General features: G+C 38.6%; 2 protein-coding genes across 3 annotated transcripts in view; both read left to right on the top strand.

The window, feature by feature from the left end:
* LOC127011715 (uncharacterized) overlaps positions 1-22,083 on the top strand; it is a 143,297-nt gene that overhangs the window by 91,012 nt on the left and 30,202 nt on the right. The window lies entirely within an intron of this gene.
* LOC127011713 (uncharacterized) overlaps positions 10,374-22,083 on the top strand; it is a 77,975-nt gene continuing 66,265 nt past the window's right edge. Inside the window, exon 1 of the mRNA XM_050889750.1 lies at positions 10,374-10,412. The gene's annotated coding sequence lies outside the window, so the exon portion shown is untranslated. The remainder of the gene's footprint in view (positions 10,413-22,083) is intronic.

Genomic DNA, 22,083 nt, shown 5'->3' with positions numbered 1-22,083 from the left:
AAAGGTGGAGTCTACAGGCGAAATTGGTGCTGGGATGACTGACGCCAATGTAGCCAACAACAACAACGAAGAACAAAGCGAAGAAGAAGATGACGACGTGTTCGGCAACGAAACTTAAATTGTCGAGACAGTTGATCGTGATGGCGTTCAACCAATGGCGATTCAACCTTCGGCGTTCAACGTAATCCAGGTGGCAACGCTGCGGGAATGGAATAGGCGATGCAAAATTTACGTTTCGAGAATGTTGACCGCCTTTCCAAGCCAGAGATGGTGGTAATAATCGTTCGTGATGTGTTCAAAGTTAGTGATGACGTCATGCGTCCATTAATTTGCTCACGCTTAAAGGGCAAGGTTAATTTTTGGCTGTTATCTCGCCCATCACTGTTGGCTGGAAGTATTGACCTAATTCTGGCACAACTACAAATTTTTTTCGGAACCAAGGATAACGTCTTGGAAATGCGACGCAAGTTTGAAAACAGCTAGTGGCAGTTCGGCGAGAAGTTTGCCATCTACTATTTTGACAAGCTTACCCTGCACAAAACATCGCTATGAGTGTTCACGAACTAGTGCAGTACTTGATAGATGGCATGTACAACTTTAAAATCAAGCGAAACTACTACGATTTGCAGAGCCTGCTGATGTGTTGGAAGCCTTTCAAGATGTAGAGAAACCCAGAGCTCCGGTACAACAAAATAGGATGCAAGGAACGTCTTCATCAAACGCTGCGACCTCAGAACAGAGGGACAAATACTTTAATTGCCATAGTCTTGGTCATCTGGCTAAGGACTGCCGCAAGCCAGTAGGGGCTGAAGGAGCTTGCTATGCCTGTGGAGAAGTAAAGAAGAGAACAAGTTGAATAATACCTTTTTCGGAATAAAAGAAAGTAAACTTAATGTAATAGGAAAAACAGTTTGCTTAATTAAGAGTTCAAATAAAAACGTATTAATTGAATTGCTGGTTGTAACTGATGAATCTGTAAGCTACTCAATGGTAGTAGGACGCGATTTTTAAAATTTAAGTAATTTTAAGCTTGTAGAAGTAATTAACGATGGTAACCATTTATCTGTTAACCGTCTGTTAACATCAATCTGAGCCAAGAAATATAATTATAGAATAACAATAGATTCAAGTTTCGACACCCGTACTATTTTGTTAAAGATTACCTTAATTTTTTTTTAAACATAATTGTAAACGAAAATTTTTGAGTGAAGAACATAAATGAAGTCATTTGTACGCATTATACGGTTAATTTTCCATGGGCAAGGTAACGTTAAGAAAATCATAAATCATATCCGTGTTTGATAATAAAGTATAAAATGAAGTAAATTTTTTCGAATTGGGACACCTGCATTATTAATAACCGTGCATTATTAATAAGAGCATTAGCCACATACGCAAAGCGAGCTTATTCAAGGTTGGGTGGGTTTTGAAGAGGAATAAAATGACATCTGCAATTCCTCACACTAAGTATAAAATTAAATTATTTGGGCTTTGGTTTAGTTAGTCAATAGTTCCCTACTCTGTCTACTATTTAAGTTTATGTGATGTCGCGGTTCTCTAGGTCGCAAAACCCCACTCCCATTTTCCCTGATCACAGCCGACACTGTAGGCAGAGTACGCTGCCAGATAGCCGCACACATTGCCGTGTTCGTTACATATTCTTTGGCGCCCAACGTCGGGTGATCGGAAATCACAAATACCGTATCTTGAGAAGATAACACAGTTAATTTTTCGTGTCGCTACCAAAACCAATATTCTGAAGTAAAATCCAAATTTTTTATAGTTTCTTAATTTGAGCCTTAAGGTGATTCGCGGGAATTCAGACACCGCACGTTCTTGCATGTCCTGAACCTAGATTATGTTATCGCTCAATCCTAATTCCCCTATCAACAATAAATGAATTGCTTCGGAATGTGAGATTTGGGAAAAGCTCGAATTCGCACCAAGCAACATTATTCTTTTATTAATAAGATTTGATACACCCAAGAAAAATCATTAAAGATTAACTTTGTAGGAAATTTCTATCAAGTACTCATGATTGTATTCTTAGAGATCAAACATTAAGTCATTACTGTTTTGAGATTTGTTTAGCTGAATAGTTTTTGGATAGACACTCAGCTGTAGTGCGCTTTCTTTCCTAATATTAAAGGTCTTTTGGCCAACAGAAACCATAATTTTATATTAATATTCATTTGATACACGGTAACTAAAGGTAGTCCCAATTTTAAATCAGAGTTTTAAATTTACAATATTTGAGAAATTATTATAATACTACAACATGTCAGTTCAGCCTATTCGAGACGAGGTTGCTGTCACCGATAGTGGGGATGAACGTTCTCTTTGTATTATTTGCAATGATACTATGGTAATAGATACTGAACTTGCAGAAACCCCTTGTAGACATAAATTTCACAGAACATGCGTGGTACTTTGGTTAGGAACTAATGAAACTTGTTCGCTTTGCCGAAGTGCTTGTACCCTGGTACAACTGATAACCTTTCCTGCTGCTCAACCGAATAGGTCTACTAATGATAGTAATAGGGAAGTTCGAGGTGCTTCTGCCAATCAAGCTACTAATGCCGTCAACCGAACTAGTCCAAACACCAGAGCGAATTCCAATCAGAACTCAACGAATCAGAGAGCACACTTTAGCTTGAGAAGCCAAAACACAACATATAGATCAACTGAACGTTCTAGCATGTCCGAAACTCGAGTACAGCAGTTAATCACAGACTCCTTAGAAACCTTTCGAGTTAGCATGGTTGCAGCAATAGCGTATAAGATCAGTAATACGATGCGAAACATTCAGTTGGCTAATAATTCCCAAAATCCGCGAAATAATATCCCTGTAGAAAATCGTGGTAACTTAAATCGATCCAATGCAAGCAGAGTTGATAGTAACCAAGGCTCTAGTATACGATTGCCTTATGGTGATCCTTTGACACAAGCCGTATATCGTCCTGAAAAAGTTTCAAGCGTTATTTCTAATTGGAATGTGAAATTTACTGGCATGGCAAATGACACACCTGTTGAAGACTTCATCTATAGGATAAATAGTTTGACTATACAATGCCTAAGCGCAAACTGGAATTAGCTATACCAATTTGCCAACGTACTATTTTGTGGACCAGGTCTACGATTTTACTGGCGCTTGAGAGAACTTCAAGTGAACCGATTTGGTTTCACCTGTGTACAATTCTCCGTGAACGGTATAGAGAACAGCACACTGACGAAGGCATTAAAGACTCTTTTCGACATGGGAAGCAGAAGAGTGAAGAAAATTTCGACGATTTTCTAGATGCTATCCAAACGATTGCAACCAATGTTAAAAAGAACCTTAAACCTGAATTTTAACTAGTATTATTACATGTCTTGACCCGAAACATTGCCTCCTTAAGAGCAGAGTGCCACAAGCACGAAAGATTTCTCATTAGCATGGCAGGTAGATCGCAGACCGCCCTCCTCCAAACTGGCGATTTGAATATAAACTAGTGCAGGTTGAAGAGTCCAGGGAAGAAGAGAATTATCAAAGTATGAACGAAGTAGAAATAAATGCGATGCGCAATGCTGAACGTTATGAATGTTGGAACTGTGCGGAAACCGGACACAGATATCATGATTGCCTCAAAGCCAGACGCATATTTTGCGGTTGTTGTGGTCGTCATGACACTTATAAGCCTAGTTGCTTGAAATGTAATCTCGGAAAACTCGTAAGAGGATGTCCATCAATTCTGACTAGTGGATATCCTGTTTCAAACTCAGCATCAATAGTAGGTACTAATCACCTTCCATCTTCTAATTTGAGTAACTCTCAACCTGACTCGACAACATATAACCCAGAATTAGACAAGCCCAACTGTATGTTAATTAAAAACACTACAGAGCCCTCACGAAACTTTGAAATTATCCCCTACCATGAAAGAGTACGTAACTATTATCGGCGCAGAGCGGAAATAATTACACTACGAATTAATTCCAACAACAAATCTCGATCGGCTAATCGAATTTGTTCATTTTGGAAACAGCAGCGAAAAATAAAGAAATATGTCGTATTCTCTATTGTTAGAGAGGACAAGGACAACCGTCCTTACATCGCTTTGGAATTACTTAGCAAAACCTTCTTGGCCTTGCTTGATAGTGGAGCATACAAATGCGTAGTAAGTGGTAAATTGGCTAAGCTTATTTCTACAGATCATCCAGGGTTAAGGAGGTTAAAATGTTATGTTCGTACAGCCGACGGTCAAAATCAAAACGTCACCGCTACCATTGTCGTTCCGATTAACTATAACTCCTTATCTCAGGATGTAGAATTTTTAAAAGTACCCAGTATTAAACAAGATATAATCTGCGGAATGGATTTTTTTTAAACTATTTGGTCTTCGAATATCCAGTCCAACGACTATTTCCAAAATTTCTGACTCCAATGCTTTAAGTGACACAGTCTTGCTTAATGCAACCGGTCGAAACCGATTACAAGCTGCTATCGAATTCTTTCCATCGTCTGAAAAAAGTGGTTTAGGAAAAACAACCCTTATTGAAGATCATATTGACACCGGTGAATCAAAAGCAATTAAACAAAGATATTACAACCTATCTCCAGCCAAAGAGCTTCAGTTATGCCTTATACTGCATCATTAGACTGGGAGTACTAGAGAAGCGCCCGCGTCCTCATGGTCTTCTCCGGCAGTCCTTGTCGTAAAACCAGGCAAAGTGAGAATTTGCTTAGATTCTAGAAAGCTCAATTCTGTTACAGTACAGGATGCTTATCCTACTCCTCTTATTGAGGTTTACTAAGTCGCTTATCTCCAGTACACTGCAGATATGCCTGGACGAAAAATCGAAACCAAAAACCGCAATAACTATATCCAACCGTCCTTTATATCAATTTACACGAATGCCTTTCAGACTAACTAATGCTCTGCAAACACTTTGTAGAAATTTATTAAAATGGCTTCACGCAGTAATCTCGGAGAACTGAAATTAGTGTAAATAAAAAAAGCGACAAAATGAAACAAAGCCGCACTAATTGCTCAACTAAATGCTGAACTACCGTCTGAAATTGATCCGGAGTTGTACTACGAAAAGGTGGAGTCTACAGGCGAAATTGGTGCTGGGATGACTGACGCCAATGCAGCCAACAACAACAACGAAGAACAAAACGAAGAAGAAGATGACGACGTGTTCGGCAACGAAACTTAAATTGTCGAGACAGTTGATCGTGATGGCGTTCAACCAATGGCGATTCAACCTTCGGCGTTCAACGTAATCCAGGTGGCAACGCTGCGGGAATGGAACAGGCGATGCACAATTTACGTTTCGAGAATGTTGACCGCCCTTTCAAGCCAGAGATGAACTTAAAAACCGTCAAAGAGCTACTCCCAGAATACAACGGAGATGGCAACATAAACGAATGGTTGATGGTGGTTAAAAACGTTTGTGATGTGTTCAAAGTTAGTGATGACGTCATGCGTCCATTAATTTGCTCACGCTTGAAGGGCAAGGCTAATTTTTGGCTGTTATCTCGCCCATCACTGTTGGCTGGAAGTATTGACCTAATTCTGGCACAACTAAAAATTTGTTTCGGAACCAAGGATAACGTCTTGGAAATGCAACGCAAGTTTGAAAACCGCAAGTGGCAGTTCGGCGAGAAGTTTGCTATCTACTATTTTGACAAGCTTACCCTGCACAAAACATCGCTATGAGTGTTCACGAACTAGTGCAATACTTGATAGATGGCATACAAAATGTACAACTTAAAAATCAAGCGAAACTACTACGTTTTGCAGTGCCTGCTGATGTGTTGGAAGCTTTTTAAGATGTAGAGAAACCCAGAGCTCCGGTACAACAAAATAGGATGCAAGGAACGTCTTCATCAAACGCTGCGACCTCGGAACAGAGGGTCAAATGCTTTAACTGCCACAGTATTGGTCATCTGGTTAAGGACTGCCGCAAGCCAGTAGGGGCTGAAGGAGCTTGCTATGCCTGTGGAGAAGTAAAGAAGAGAACAAGTTGAATAATACCTTTTTCGGAATAAACGAAAGTAAACTTAATGTAATAGGAAAAACAGTTTGCTTAATTAAGAGTTCAAATAAAAACGTATTAATTGAATTGCTGGTTGTAACTGATGAATCTGTAAGCTACTCAATGGTAGTAGGACGCGATTTTTAAAATTTAAGTAATTTTAAGCTTGTAGAAGTAATTAACGATGGTTACCATTTATCTGTTAACCGTCTGTTAACATCAATCTTAGCCAAGAAATATAATTATAGAATAACAATAGATTCAAGTTTTGACACCCGTACTATTTTGTTAAAGATTACCTTAATTTTTTTTTTAAACATAATTGTAAACGAAAATTTTTGAATGAAGAACATAAATGAAGTCATTTGTACCCATTATACGGTTAATTTTCCATGGGCAAGGTAACGTTAAGAAAATCATAAATCATATCCGTGTTTGATAATAAAGTATAAAATGAAGTACATTTTTTCGAATTGGGACACCTGAAGTAACCGTGCATTATTAATAAGAGCATTAGCCACATACGCAAAGCGAGCTTATTCAAGGTTGGGTGGGTTTTGAAGAGGAATAAAATGACATCTGCAATTCCTCACACTTAGTATAAAATTAAATTATTTGGGCTTTGGTTTAGTTAGTCAATAGTACCCTACTCTGTCTACTATTTAAGTTTATGTGATGTCGCGGTTCTCTAGGTCGCAAAACCCCACTCCCATTTTCCCTGATCACAGCCGACCCTGTAGGCAGAGTACGCTGCCAGATAGCCGCACACATTGCCGTGTTCGTTACATATTCTATGGCGCCCAACGTCGGGTGATCGGAAATCACAAATACCGTATCTTGAGAAGATAACACAGTTAATTTTTCGTGTCGCTACCAAAACCAATATTCTGAAGTAAAATCCAAATTTTTTATAGTTTCTTAATTTGAGCCTTAAGGTGATTCGCGGGAATTCAGACACCGCACGTTCTTGCATGTCCTGAACCTAGATTATGTTATCGCTCAATCCTAATTCCTCTATCAACAATAAATTAATTGCTTCGGAATGTGAGATTTGGAAAAAGCTCGAATTCGCACCAAGTAACATTATTCTTTTATTAATAAGATTTGATACACCCAAGAAAAATCATTAAAGAGTAACTTTGTAGGAAATTTCTATCAAGTACTCATGATTGTATTCTTAGAGATCAAACATTAAGTCATTACTGTTTTGAGATTTGTTTAGCTGAATAGTTTTTGGAAAGACACTCAGCAGTAGTGCGCTTTCTTTCCTAATATTAAAGGTCTTTTGGCCAACAGAAACCATAATTTTATATTAATATTCATTTGATACACGGTAACTAAAGGTAGTCCCAATTTTAAATCAGAGTTTTAAATATACAATATTTGAGAAATTATTATAATACTACAACATGTCAGTTCAGCCTAATCGAGACGAGGTTGCTGTCACCGATAGTGGGGATGAACGTTCTCTTTGTATTATTTGCAATGATACTATGGTAATAGATACTGAACTTGCAGAAACCCCTTGTAGACATAAATTTCACAGAACATGCGTGGTACTTTGGTTAGGAACTAATGAAACTTGTTCGCTTTGCCGAAGTGCTTGTACCCTGGTACAACTGATAACCTTTCCTGCTGCTCAACCGAATAGGTCTACTAATGATAGTAATAGGGAAGTTCGAGGTGCTTCTGCCAATCAAGCTACTGGTGCCGTCAACCGAACTAGACCAAACACAAGAGCGAATTCCAATCAGAACTTAACGAATCAGAGAGCACACTCTAGCTTGGAAGCCAAAACACAACACATAGATCAACTGAACGTTCTAGCATGTCCGAAACTCGAGTACAGCAGTTAATCACAGACTCCTTAGAAACCTTTCGAGTTAGCATGGTTGCAGCAATAGCGTATAAGATCAGTAATACGATGCGAAACATTCAGTTGGCTAATAATTCCCAAAATCCGCGAAATAATATCCCTGTAGAAAATCGTGGTAACTTAAATCGATCCAATGCAAGCAGAGTTGATAGTAACCAAGGCTCTAGTATACGATTGCCTTATGGTGATCCTTTGACACAAGCCGTATATCGTCCTGAAAAAGTTTCAAGCGTTATTTCTAATTGGAATGTGAAATTTACTGGCATGGCAAATGACATACCTGTTGAAGACTTCATCTATAGGATAAATAGTTTGACTATACAATGCCTAAGCGCAAACTGGAATTAGCTATACCAATTTGCCAACGTACTATTTTGTAGACCAGGTCTACGATTTTACTGGCGCTTGAGAGAACTTCAAGTGAACCGATTTGGTTTCACCTGTGTACAAGTCTCCGTGAACGGTATAGAGAACAGCACACTGTCGAAGGCATTAAAGACTCTTTTCGACATGGGAAGCAGAAGAGTGGAGAAAATTTCGACGATTTTCTAGATGCTATCCAAACGATTGCAACCAATGTTAAAAAGAACCTTAAACCTGAATTTTAACTAGTATTATTACATGTCTTGACCCGAAACATTGCCTCCTAAAGAGCAGAGTGCCACAAGCACGAAAGATTTCTCATTAGCATGGCAGGTAGATCGCAGACCGCCCTCCTCCAAACTGGCGATTTGTAAATAAACTAGTGCAGGTTGAAGAGTCCAGGGAAGAAGAGAATTATCAAAGTATGAACGAAGTAGAAATAAATGCGATGCGCAATGCTGAACGTTATGAATGTTGGAACTGTGCGGAAACCGGACACAGATATCATGATTGCCTCAAAGCCAGACGCATATTTTGCGGTTGTTGTGGTCGTCATGACACTTATAAGCCTAGTTGCTTGAAATGTAATCTCGGAAAACTCGTAAGAGGATGTCCATCAATTCTGACTAGTGGATATCCTGTTTCAAACTCAGCATCAATAATACGTACTAATCACCTTCCATCTTCTAATTTGAGTAACTCTCAACCTGGCTCGACAACATATAGCCCAGAATTAGACAAACCCAACTGTATGTTAATTAAAAACAATACAGAGCCCTCACGAAACTTTGAAATTATCCCCTACCATGAAAGAGTACGTAACTATTATCGGCGCAGAGCGGAAATATTTACACTATCGTGTGTTCATGTGTTCATGTGTGTTCAAATGTGTTCATTTTGGAAACAGCAGCGAAAAATAAAGAAATATGTCGTATTCTCTATTGTTAGAGAGGACAAGGACAACCGTCCTTACATCGCTTTGGAATTACTTAACAAAACCTTCTTGGCCTTGCTTGATAGTGGAGCTAACAAATGCGTAGTAAGTGGTAAATTGGCTAAGCTTATTTCTACAGATCATCCAGGGTTAAGGAGGTTAAAATGTTATGTTGGTACAGCCGACGGTCAAAATCAAAACTACACCGCTACCATTGTCGTTCCGATTAACTATAACTCCTTATCTCAGGATGTAGAATTTTAATTAGTACCCAGTATTAAACAAGATATAATCTGCGGAATGGATTTTTTGAAACTATTTGGTCTTCGAATATCTAGTCAAACGACTATTTCCGAAATTTCTGACTCCAATGCTTTAAGTGACACAGTCTTGCTTAATGCAACCGGTCGAAACCGATTACAAGCTGCTATCGAATTCTTTCCATCGTCTGAAAAAAGTGGTTTAGGAAAAACAACCCTTATTGAAGATCATATTGACACCGGTGAATCAAAAGCAATTAAACAAAGATATTACAACCTATCTCCAGCCAAAGAGCTTCAGTTATGCCTTATACTGCATCATTAGACTGGGAGTACTAGAGAAGCGCCCGCGTCCTCATGGTCTTCTCCGGCAGTCCTTGTCGTAAAACCAGGCAAAGTGAGAATTTGCTTAGATTCTAGAAAGCTCAATTCTGTTACAGTACAGGATGCTTATCCTACTCCTCTTATTGAGGTTTACTAAGTCGCTTATCTCCAGTACACTGCAGATATGTCTGGACGAAAAATCGAAACCAAAAACCGCAATAACTATATCCAACCGTCCTTTATATCAATTTACACGAATGCCTTTCAGACTAACTAATGCTCTGCAAACACTTTGTAGAAATTTATTAAAATGGCTTCACGCAGTAATCTCGGAGAACTGAAATTAGTGTAAATCAAAAAAGCGACAAAATGAAACAAAGCCGCACTAATTGCTCAACTAAATGCTGAACTACCGTCTTAAATTGATCCGGAGTTGTACTACGAAAAGGTGGAGTCTACAGGCGAAATTGGTGCTGGGATGACTGACGCCAATGCAGCCAACAACAACAACGAAGAACAAAGCGAAGAAGAAGATGACGACGTGTTCGGCAACGAAACTTAAATTGTCGAGACAGTTGATCGTGATGGCGTTCAACCAATGGCGATTCAACCTTCGGCGTTCAACGTAATCCAGGTGGCAACGCTGCGGGAATGGAATAGGCGATGCAAAATTTACGTTTCGAGAATGTTGACCGCCTTTCCAAGCCAGAGATGGTGGTAAAAATCGTTCGTGATGTGTTCAAAGTTAGTGATGACGTTATGCGTCCATTAATTTGCTCACGCTTAAAGGGCAAGGTTAATTTTTGGCTCTTATCTCGCCCATCACTGTTGGCTGGAAGTATTGACCTAATTCTGGCACAACTAAAAATATTGTTCGGAACCAAGGATAATGTCTTGGAAATGCGACGCAAGTTTGAAAACAGCTAGTGGCAGTTCGGCGAGAAGTTTGCTATCTACTATTTTGACAAGCTTACCCTGCACAAAACATCGCTATGAGTGTTCACGAACTAGTGCAGTACTTGATAGATGGCATGCAAAATGTACAACTTTAAAATCAAGCGAAACTACTACGATTTGCAGAGCCTGCTGATGTGTTGGAAGCCTTTCAAGATGTAGAGAAACCCAGCTTGTAGAAGTAATTAACGATGGTAACCATTTATCTGTTATGCTAGAACTTTCCGTTGATCTATATGTTGTGTTTTGGCTTCTCAAGCTAGAGTGTGATCTCTGATTCGTTGAGTTCTGATTGGAATTCGCTCTGGTGTTTGGTCTAGTTCGGTTGACGGCACCAGTAGCTTGATTGGCAGAAGCACCTCGAACTTCCCTATTACTATCATTAGTAGACCTATTCGGTTGAGCAGCAGGAAAGGTTATCAGTTGTACCAGGGTACAAGCACTTCGGCAAAGCGGACAAGTTTCATTAGTTCTTAACCAAAGCACCACGCATGTTCTGTGAAATTTATATCTACAAGGGGTTTCTGCAAGTTCAGTATCTATTACCATAGTATCATTGCAAATAATACAAAGAGAACGTTCATCCCCACTATCGGTGACTGCAACCTCGTCTCGATTAGGCTGAACTGACATGTTGTAGTATTACAATAATTTCTCAAATATTGTAAATTTAAAACTCTGATTTAAAATTGGGACTACCTTTAGTTACCGTTATCAAATGAATATTAATATAAAATTATGGTTTCTGTTGGCCAAAAGACCTTTAATATTAGGAAAGAAAGCGCACTACTGCTGAGTGTCTTTCCAAAAACTATTCAGCTAAACAAATCTCAAAACAGTAATGACTTAATGTTTGATCTCTAAGAATACAATACAATACTTGATAGAAATTTCCTACAAAGTTAATCTTTAATTACTTTTCTTGGGTGTATCAATTCTTATTAATAAAAGAATAATGTTGCTTGGTGCGAATTCGAGCTTTTCCCAAATCTCACATTCCGAAGAAATTAATTTATTGTTGATAGGGGAATTAGGATTGAGCGATAACATAATCTAGGTTCAGCACATGCAAGAACGTGCGGTGTCTGAATTCCCGCGAATCACCTTAAGGCTCAAATTAAGAAACTATAAAAAATTTGGATTTTACTTCAGAATATTGGTTTTGGTAGCGACACGAAAAATTAACTGTGTTATCTTCTCAAGATACGGTATTTGTGATTTCCGATCACCCGACGTTGGGCGCCATAGAATATGTAACGAACACGGCAATGTGTGCGGCTATCTGGCAGCGTACTCTGCCTACAGGGTCGGCTGTGATCAGGGAAAATGGGAGTGGGGTTTTGCGACCTAGAGAGCCGCGACATCACATAAACTTAAATAGTAGACAGAGTAGGGAACTATTGACTAACTAAACCAAAGCCCAAATAATTTAATTTTATACTAAGTGTGAGGAATTGCAGATGTCATTTTATTCCTCTTCAAAACACACCCAACCTTAAATAAGCTCGCTTTGCGTATGTCACTAATGCTCTTATTAATAATGCACAGTTACTTCAGGTGTCCCAATTCGCAAAAAATTTACTTCATTTTGTACTTTATTATCAAACACGGACCCAAATTTAATTAAAGATAAGTTCCCCATAGCGGCTGCTTATGATTTTCTTAACGTTACCTTGCCCATGAAAAAATTAACCGTATAATGGGTACAAATGACTTCATTTATGTTCTTCATTCAAAAATTTACGTTTACAATTAAGTTTAAAGAAAAAAATGAAGGTAATCTTTAACAAAATAGTACGGGTGTCGAAACTTGAATCTATTGTTATTCTATAATTATACTTCATGGCTTAGATTGATGTTAACAGACGGTTAACAGATAAATGGTTACCATCGTTAATTACTTCTACAAGCTTAAAATTACTTTAATTTTAAAAATCGCGTCCTACTACCATTGAGTAGCTTACAGATTCATCAGTTACAACCAGCAATTCAATTAATACGTTTTTATTTTAACTTTTAATTAAGCAAACTGTTTTTCCTATTACATTAAGTTAACTTTCGTTTAATCCGAAAAAGGTATTATTTAACTTGTTCTCTTCAATGATTACGCTAAGGGAACTACGGACTTCTTTAGAAATGAAACGGGACTTCCCGAATCTATGGACTTTAAAATGTCTTACATATTCGTTGCTATGTTCTCTCTTCTTGTACAATGAACACTTTCCAGCCACGTGTCGAACTTCTCCACAGGCATAGCAAGCTCCATCAGCCCATACTGGCTTGCGGCAGTCCTTAGCCAGATGACCAAGACTAGGGCAGTTAAAGCATTTGACCCTCTGTTCCGAGGTCGCAGCCTTTGATGAAGACGTTCCTTGCATCCTATTTTGTTGTACCGGAGCTCTGAGTTTCTCCACATCTTGAAAGGCTTCCAACACATCAGCAGGCACTGCAAAACACATTAGTTTCGCTTGATTTTTAAGTTGTACATTTTGTTTGCCATCTATCAAGTACTGCACTAGTTCGTGAACACTCATAGCGATGTTTTGTGCATAGTAAGCTTGTCAAAATAGTAGATAGCAAACTTCTACAAAGTGTTTGCAGAGCATTAGTTAGTCTGAAAGGCATTCGTGTAAATTGATATAAAGGACGGTTGGATATAGTTATTGCGGTTTTTGGTTTCGATTTTTCGTCCAGACATATCTGCAGTGTACTGGAGATAAGCAACTTACTAAACCTTCAATAAGAGGAGTAGGATAAGCATCCTGTACTGTAGCAGAATTAATTTCCTAGAATCTAAACAAATTCTCACTTTGCCTGGTTTTAGGACAAGGACTGCCGGAGAAGACCATGAGGACGCGGGCGCTTCTTCTAGTACTCCCAATGATGCTATATAAGGCATAACTGAAGCTCTTTGGCTGGAGATAGGTTGTAATATCTTTGTTTAATTGCTTTTGCCGCTCCGGTGTCAATATGATGTTCAATAAGGGTTGTTTTTCCTAAACCACTTTTTTCAGACGATGGAAAGAATTCGATAGCAGCTTGTAATCGGTTTCGATCGGTTGCATTAAGCAAGACTGTGTCACTTAAAGCATTGGAGTCAGAAATTTCGGAAATAGTCGTTGGACTGGATATTCGAAGACCAAATAGTTTCAAAAAATCCATTCCGCAGATTATATCTTGTTTAATACTGGGTACTAATTAAAATTCTACATCCTGAGATAAGGAGTTATAGTTAATCGGAACGACAATGGTAGCGGTGTAGTTTTGATTTTGACCGTCGGCTGTACCAACATAACATTTTAACCTCCTTAACCCTGGATGATCTGTAGAAATAAGCTTAGCCAATTTACCACTTACTACGCATTTGTTAGCTCCACTATCAAGCAAGGCCAAGAAGGTTTTGTTAAGTAATTCCAAAGCGATGTAAGGACGGTTGTCCTTGTCCTCTCTAACAATAGAGAATACTACATATTTCTTTATTTTTCGCTGCTGTTTCCAAAATGAACACATTTGAACACACATGAACACATGAACACACGATAGTGTAAATATTTCCGCTCTGCGCCGATAATAGTTACATACTCTTTCATGGTAGGGGATAATTTAAAATTTTCGTGAGGGCTCTGTAGTGTTTTTAATTAACATACAGTTGGGTTTGTCTAATTCTGGGCTTTATGTTGTCGAGTCAGGTTGAGAGTTACTCAAATTAGAAGATGGAAGGTGATTAGTACCTACTATTAATGCTGAGTTTGAAACAGGATATCCACTAGTCAGAATTGATGGACATCCTCTTACGAGTTTTCCGACAGGGGATTACATTTCAAGCAACTAGGCTTATAAGTGTCATGACGACCACAACAATAGCAAAATATGCGTCTGGCTTTGAGGCAATCATGATATCTGTGTCCGGTTTCCGCACAGTTCCAGCATTTATAACGCTCAGCGTTGCGCATCGCATTTATTTCTACTTCGTTCATACTTTGATAATTCTCTTCTTCCCTGACTCTTCAACCTGCACTAGCTCATTTACAAATGCCGGTTTGGAGGAGGGCGGTCTGCCGATCTACCTGCCATGCTAATGAGAAATCGTTCGTGCTTGTGGCACTCTGCTCCTAAGGAGGCAATGTTTGGGGTCAAGACATGTAATAATACTAGTCGTAATTAAGGTTTAAGGTTCTTTTTAACAGACCTGGTCCAGAAAATAGTATGTTGGCAAATTGGTATAGCTAATACCAGTTTGCGTTTAGGCATTGTATAGTCAAACTATTTATCCTATAGATGAAGTCTTCAACAGGTATGTCATTTGCCATGCCAGTAAATTTAACATTCCAATTAGAAATAACGCTTGAAACTTTGTCAGGATGATATACGGCTTGTATCAAAGGATCACCATAAGCCAATCGTATACTAGAGCCTTGGTTACTATCAACTCTGCTTGCATTGGATCGATTTAATATACCAGGATTTTCTACAGGGATATTATTTCGCGGATTTTGGGAATTATTAGCCAACTGAATGTTTCGCATCGTATTACTGATCTAATACGCTATTGCTCAACCATGCTAACTCGAAAGGTTTCTAAGGAGTCTGTGATTAACTGCTGTACTCGAGTTTCGGAAATGCTAGAACGTTCAGTTGATCTATGTGTTGTGTTTTGGCTTCTCAAGCTAGAGTGTGCTCTCTGATTCGTTAAGTTCTGATTGGAATTCGCTCTTGTGTTTGGTCTATTTCGGTTGACGGCACCAGTATCTTGATTGGCAGAAGCACCCCGAACTTCCCTATTACTATCATTAGTAGACCTATTTGGTTGAGCAGCAGGAAAGGTTATCAGTTGTACCAGGGTACAAGCTCTTAAGCAATGCGGACAAGTTTCATTAGTTCTTAACCAAAGTACCACGCATGTTCTGTGAAATTTATATCTACAAGGGGTTTCTGCAAGTTCAGTATCATTGCAAATAATATAAAGAGAACGTTCATCCCCACTATCGGTGACTGCAACCTCGTCTCGATTAGGCTGAACTGACATGTTGTAGTATTATAATAATTTCTCAAATATTGTAAGTATTAAAACTTTGATTTAAAATTGGGACTATCCTTTAAATACCGCGCATTAAATGAATATTAATATAAAATTAGGGTTTTTTTTGGGCAAAAGACCTTTAATATTAGGAAAGAAAGCGCACTACTGCTGAGTGTCTTCCCAAAAACTAATTAGCTAAACAAATCTCAAAACAGTAATGACTTAATGTTTGATCTCTAAGAATACAATCATGAGTACTTGATAGAAATTTCCTACAAAGTTAATCTCTAATGACTTTTCTTGGGTGTATCAAATCTTATTAATAAAAGAATAATGTTGCTTGGTGCGAATTCGAGCTTTTCCCAAATCTCACATTCCGAAGCAATTCATTTATTGTTGATAGGGAAATTAGGATTGAGCGATAACATAATCTAGGTTCAGCACAAGCAAGAACGTGCTATGTCTGAATTCCGCTGAATCACCTTAAGGCTCAAATTAAGAAACTATACAAAAATTTGGATTTTATTTCAGAATATTGCTTTTGGAAGCGACACGAAAAATTAACTGTGTTATCTTCTCAAGATACGGTATTTCTGATTTCCGATCACCCGACGTTGGGCGCCAAAGAATGTCATTTTATTCCTCTTCAAAACACACCCAACCTTAAATAAGCTCGCTTTGCGTATGTGGCTAATGCTCTTATTAATAATGCACGGTTACTTCAGGTGTCCCAATTCGAAAAAATGTACTTCATTTTATACTTTATTATCAAACACGGATATGATTAATGATTTTCTTAACGTTACCTTGCCCATGGAAAATTAACCGTACAAATGACTTCATTTATGTTCTTCATTCAAAAATTTTCGTTTACAATTATGTTTAAAAAAAAAATTAAGGTAATCTTTAACAAAATAGTACAGGTGTCAAAACTTGAATCTATTGTTATTCTATAATTATATTTCTTGGCTAAGATTGATGTTAACAGACGGTTAACAGATAAATGGTAACCATCGTTAATTACTTCTACAAGCTTAAAATTACTTAAATTTTAAAAATCGCGTCCTACTACCATTGAGTAGCTTACAGATTCATCAGTTACAACCAGCAATTCAATTAATACGTTTTTATTTGAACTCTTAATTAAGCAAACTGTTTTACCTATTACATTAAGTTTACTTTCGTTTATTCCGAAAAAGGTATTATTCAACTTGTTTTCTTCTTTACTTCTCCACAGGCATAGCAAGCTCCTTCAGCCCCTACTGGCTTGCGGCAGTCCTTAGCCAGATGACCAAGACTATGGCAGTTAAAGCATTTGACCCTCTGTTCCGAGGTCGCAGCGTTTGATGAAGACGTTCCTTGCATCCTATTTTGTTGTACCGGAGCTCTGGGTTTCTCTACATCTTGAAAGGCTTCCAACACATCAGCAGGCTCTGCAAATCGTAGTAGTTTCGCTTGATTTTAAAGTTGTACATTTTGCATGCCATCTATCAAGTACTGCACTAGTTCGTGAACACTCATAGCGATGTTTTGTGCAGGGTAAGCTTGTCAAAATAGTAGATAGCAAACTTCTCGCCGAAATGCCACTTGCGGTTTTCAAACTTGCGTCGCATTTCCAAGACGTTATCCTTGGTTCCGAAAAAAATTTTTAGTTGTGCCAGAATTAGGTCAATACTTCCAGCCAACAGTGATGGGCGAGATAACAGCCAAAAATTAGCCTTGCCCTTCAAGCGTGAGCAAATTAATGGACGCATGACGTCATCACTAACTTTGAACACATCACAAACGTTTTTAACCACCATCAACCATTCGTTTATGTTGCCATCTCCGTTGTATTCTGGGAGTAGCTCTTTGACGGTTTTTAAGTTCATCTCTGGCTTAAGTTCATCTCATCATTCTCGAAACGTAAATTGTGCATCGCCTGTTCCATTCCCGCAGCGTTGCCACCTGGATTACGTTGAACGCCGAAGGTTGAATCGCCATTGGTTGAACGCCATCACGATCAACTGTCTCGACAATTTAAGTTTCGTTGCCGAACACGTCGTCATCTTCTTCTTCGCTTTGTTCTTCGTTGTTGTTGTTGGCTGCATTGGCGTCAGTCATCCCAGCACCAATTTCGCCTGTAGACTCCACCTTTTCGTAGTACAACTCCGGATCAATTTCAGACGGTAGTTCAGCATTTAGTTGAGCAATTAGTGCGGCTTTGTTTCATTTTGTCGCTTTTTTGATTTACACTAATTTCAGTTCTCCGAGATTACTGCGTGAAGCCATTTTAATAAATTTCTACAAAGTGTTTGCAGAGCATTAGTTAGTCTGAAAGGCATTCGTGTAAATTGATATAAAGGACGGTTGGATATAGTTATTGCGGTTTTTGGTTTCGATTTTTCGTCCAGGCATATCTGCAGTGTACTGGAGATAAGCGACTTAGTAAACCTCAATAAGAGGAGTAGGATAAGCATCCTGTACTGTAACAGAATTAAGCTTTCTAGAATCTAAGTAAATTCTCACTTTGCCTGGTTTTACGACAAGGACTGCCGGAGAAGACCATGAGGACGCGGGCGCTTCTCTAGTACTCCCAGTCTAATGATGCAGTATAAGGCATAACTGAAGCTCTTTGGCTGGAGATAGGTTGTAATATCCTTGATTAATTGCTTTTGATTCACCGGTGTCAATATGATCTTCAATAAGGGTTGTTTTTCCTAAACCACTTTTTTCAGACGATGGAAAGAATTCGATAGCAGCTTGTAATCGGTTTCGACCGGTTGCATTAAGCAAGACTGTGTCACTTAAAGCATTGGAGTCAGAAATTTTGGAAATAGTCGTTGGACTGGATATTCGAAGACCAAATAGTTTAAAAAAAATCCATTCCGCAGATTATATCTTGTTTAATACTGGGTACATTTAAAAATTCTACATCCTGAGATAAGGAGTTATAGTTAATCGGAACGACAATGGTAGCGGTGACGTTTTGATTTTGACCGTCGGCTGTACGAACATAACATTTTAACCTCCTTAACCCTGGATGATCTGTAGAACTAAGCTTAGCCAATTTACCACTTACTACGTATTTGTTAGCTTCACTATCAAGCAAGGCCAAGAAGGTTTTGCTAAGTAATTCCAAAGCGATGTAAGGACGGTTGTCCTTGTCCTCTCTAACAATAGAGAATACGACATATTTCTTTATTTTTCCCTGCTGTTTCCAAAATGAACAAATTCGATTAGCCGATCGAGATTTGTTGTTGGAATTAATTCGTAGTATAATTATTTCCGCTCTGCGCCGATAATAGTTACGTACTCTTTCATGGTAGGGGATAATTTCAAAGTTTCGTGAGGGCTCTGTAGTGTTTTTAATTAACAGACAGTAGGGCTTGTCTAATTCTGGGTTATATGTTGTCGAGTCAGGTTGAGAGTTACTCAAATTAGAAGATGGAAGGTGATTAGTACCTACTATTGATGCTGAGTTTGAAACAGGATATCCACTAGTCAGAATTGATGGACATCCTCTTACGAGTTTTCCGAGATTACATTTCAAGCAACTAGGCTTATAAGTGTCATGACGACCACAACAACAGCAAAATATGCGTCTGGCTTTGAGGCAATCATGATATCTGTGTCCGGTTTCCGCACAGTTCCAACATTCATAACGTTCAGCATTGCGCATCGCATTTATTTCTACTTCGTTCATACTTTGATAATTCTCTTCTTCCCTGGACTCTTCAACCTGCACTAGTTTATTTACAAATCGCCAGTTTGGAGGAGGGCGGTCTGCGATCTACCTGCCATGCTAATGAGAAATCTTTCGTGCTTGTGGCACTCTGCTCTTAAGGAGGCAATGTTTCGGGTCAAGACATGTAATAATACTAGTTAAAATTCAGGTTTAAGGTTCTTTTTAACATTGGTTGCAATCGTTTGGATAGCATCTAGAAAATCGTCGAAATTTTCTCCACTCTTCTGATTCCCATGTCGAAAAGAGTCTTTAATGCCTTCGACAGTGTGCTGTTCTCTATACCGTTCACGGAGACTTGTACACAGGTGAAACCAAATCGGTTCGCTTGAAGTTCTCTCAAGCGCCAGTAAAATCGTAGACCTGGTCCACAAAATAGTACGTTGGCAAATTGGTATAGCTAATTCCAGTTTGCGCTTAGGAATTGTATAGTCAAACTATTTATCCTATAGATGAAGTCTTCAACAGGTGTGTCATTTGCCATGCCAGTAAATTTCACATTCCAATTAGAAATAACGCTTGAAACTTTTTCAGGACGATATACGGCTTGTGTCAAAGGATCACCATAAGGCAATCGTATACTAGAGCCTTGGTTACTATCAACTCTGCTTGCATTGGATCGATTTAAGTTACCACGATTTTCTACAGGGATATTATTTCGCGGATTTTGGGAATTATTAGCCAACTGAATGTTTCGCATCGTATTACTGATCTTATACGCTATTGCTGCAACCATGCTAACTCGAAAGGTTTCTAAGGAGTCTGTGATTAACTGCTGTACTCGAGTTTCGGACATGCTAGAACGTTCAGTTGATCTATATGTTGTGTTTTGGCTTCTCAAGCTAAAGTGTGCTCTCTGATTCGTTGAGTTCTGATTGGAATTCGCTCTGGTGTTTGGACTAGTTCGGTTGACGGCATTAGTAGCTTGATTGGCAGAAGCACCTCGAACTTCCCTATTACTATCATTAGTAGACCTATTCGGTTGAGCAGCAGGAAAGGCTATCAGTTGTACCAGGGTACAAGCACTTCGGCAAAGCGAACAAGTTTCATTAGTTCCTAACCAAAGTACCACGCATGTTCTGTGAAATTTATGTCTACAAGGGGTTTCTGCAAGTTCAGTATCTATTACCATAGTATCATTGCAAATAATACAAAGAGAACGTTCATCCCCACTATCGGTGACAGCAACCTCGTCTCGATTAGGCTGAACTGACATGTTGTAGTATTATAATAATTTCTCAAATATTGTAAATTTAAAACTCTGATTTAAAATTGGGACTACCTTTAGTTACCGTGTATCAAATGAATATTAATATAAAATTATGGTTTCTGTTGGCCAAAAGACCTTTAATATTAGGAAAGAAAGCGCACTACTGCTGAGTGTCTTTCCAAAAACTATTCAGCTAAACAAATCTCAAAACAGTAATGACTTAATGTTTGATCTCTAAGAATGCAATCATGAGTACTTGATAGAAATTTCCTACAAAGTTAATCTTTAATGTTTTTCTTGGGTGTATCAAATCTTATTAATAAAAGAATAATGTTGCTTGGTGCGAATTCGAGCTTTTCCCAAATCTCACATTCCGAAGAAATTAATTTATTGTTGATAGGGGAATTAGGATTGAGCGATAACATAATCTTGGTTCAGGACATGCAAGAACGTGCGGTGTCTGAATTCCCGCGAATCACCTTAAGGCTCAAATTAAGAAACTATAAAAAATATGGATTTTACTTCAGAATATTGCTTTTGGTAGCGACACGAAAAATTAACTGTGTTATCTTCTCAAGATACGGTATTTGTGATTTCCGATTACCCGACGTTGGGCGCCAAAGAATATGTAACGAACACGGCAATGTGTGCGGCTATCTGGCAGCGTACTCTGCCTACAGGGTCGGCTGTGATCAGGGAAAATGGGAGTGGGGTTTTGCGACCTAGAGAACCGCGACATCACATAAACTTAAATAGTAGACAGAGTAGGGAACTATTGACTAACTAAACCAAAGCCCAAATAATTTAATTTTATACTAAGTGTGAGGAATTGCATTTTACGTTTCGAGAATGTTGACCGCCTTTCCAAGCCAGAGATGGTGGTAAAAATCGTTCGTGATGTGTTCAAAGTTAGTGATGACGTCATGCGTCCATTAATTTGCTCACGCTTAAAGGGCAAGGTTAATTTTTGGCTCTTATCTCGCCCATCACTGTTGGCTGGAAGTATTGACGTAATTCTGGCACAACTAAAAATATTGTTCGGAACCAAGGATAATGTCTTGGAAATGCGACGCAAGTTTGAAAACAGCTAGTGGCAGTTCGGCGAGAAGTTTGCTATCTACTATTTTGACAAGCTTACCCTGCACAAAACATCGCTATGAGTGTTCACGAACTAGTGCAGTACTTGATAGATGGCATGCAAAATGTACAACTTTAAAATCAAGCGAAACTACTACGATTTGCAGAGCCTGCTGATGTGTTGGAAGCCTTTCAAGATGTAGAGAAACCCAGCTTGTAGAAGTAATTAACGATGGTAACCATTTATCTGTTAACCGTCTGTTAACATCAATCTGAGCCAAGAAATATAATTATAGAATAACAATAGATTCAAGTTTCGA

Source organism: Drosophila biarmipes, unplaced genomic scaffold, assembly GCF_025231255.1.
Source record: "Drosophila biarmipes strain raj3 unplaced genomic scaffold, RU_DBia_V1.1 ptg000005l, whole genome shotgun sequence".
Lineage (NCBI taxonomy): Eukaryota > Metazoa > Arthropoda > Insecta > Diptera > Drosophilidae > Drosophila > Drosophila biarmipes.
Note: the sequence above shows the minus strand (reverse complement) of the source record. Positions and strands in the feature narration are given on the sequence as shown.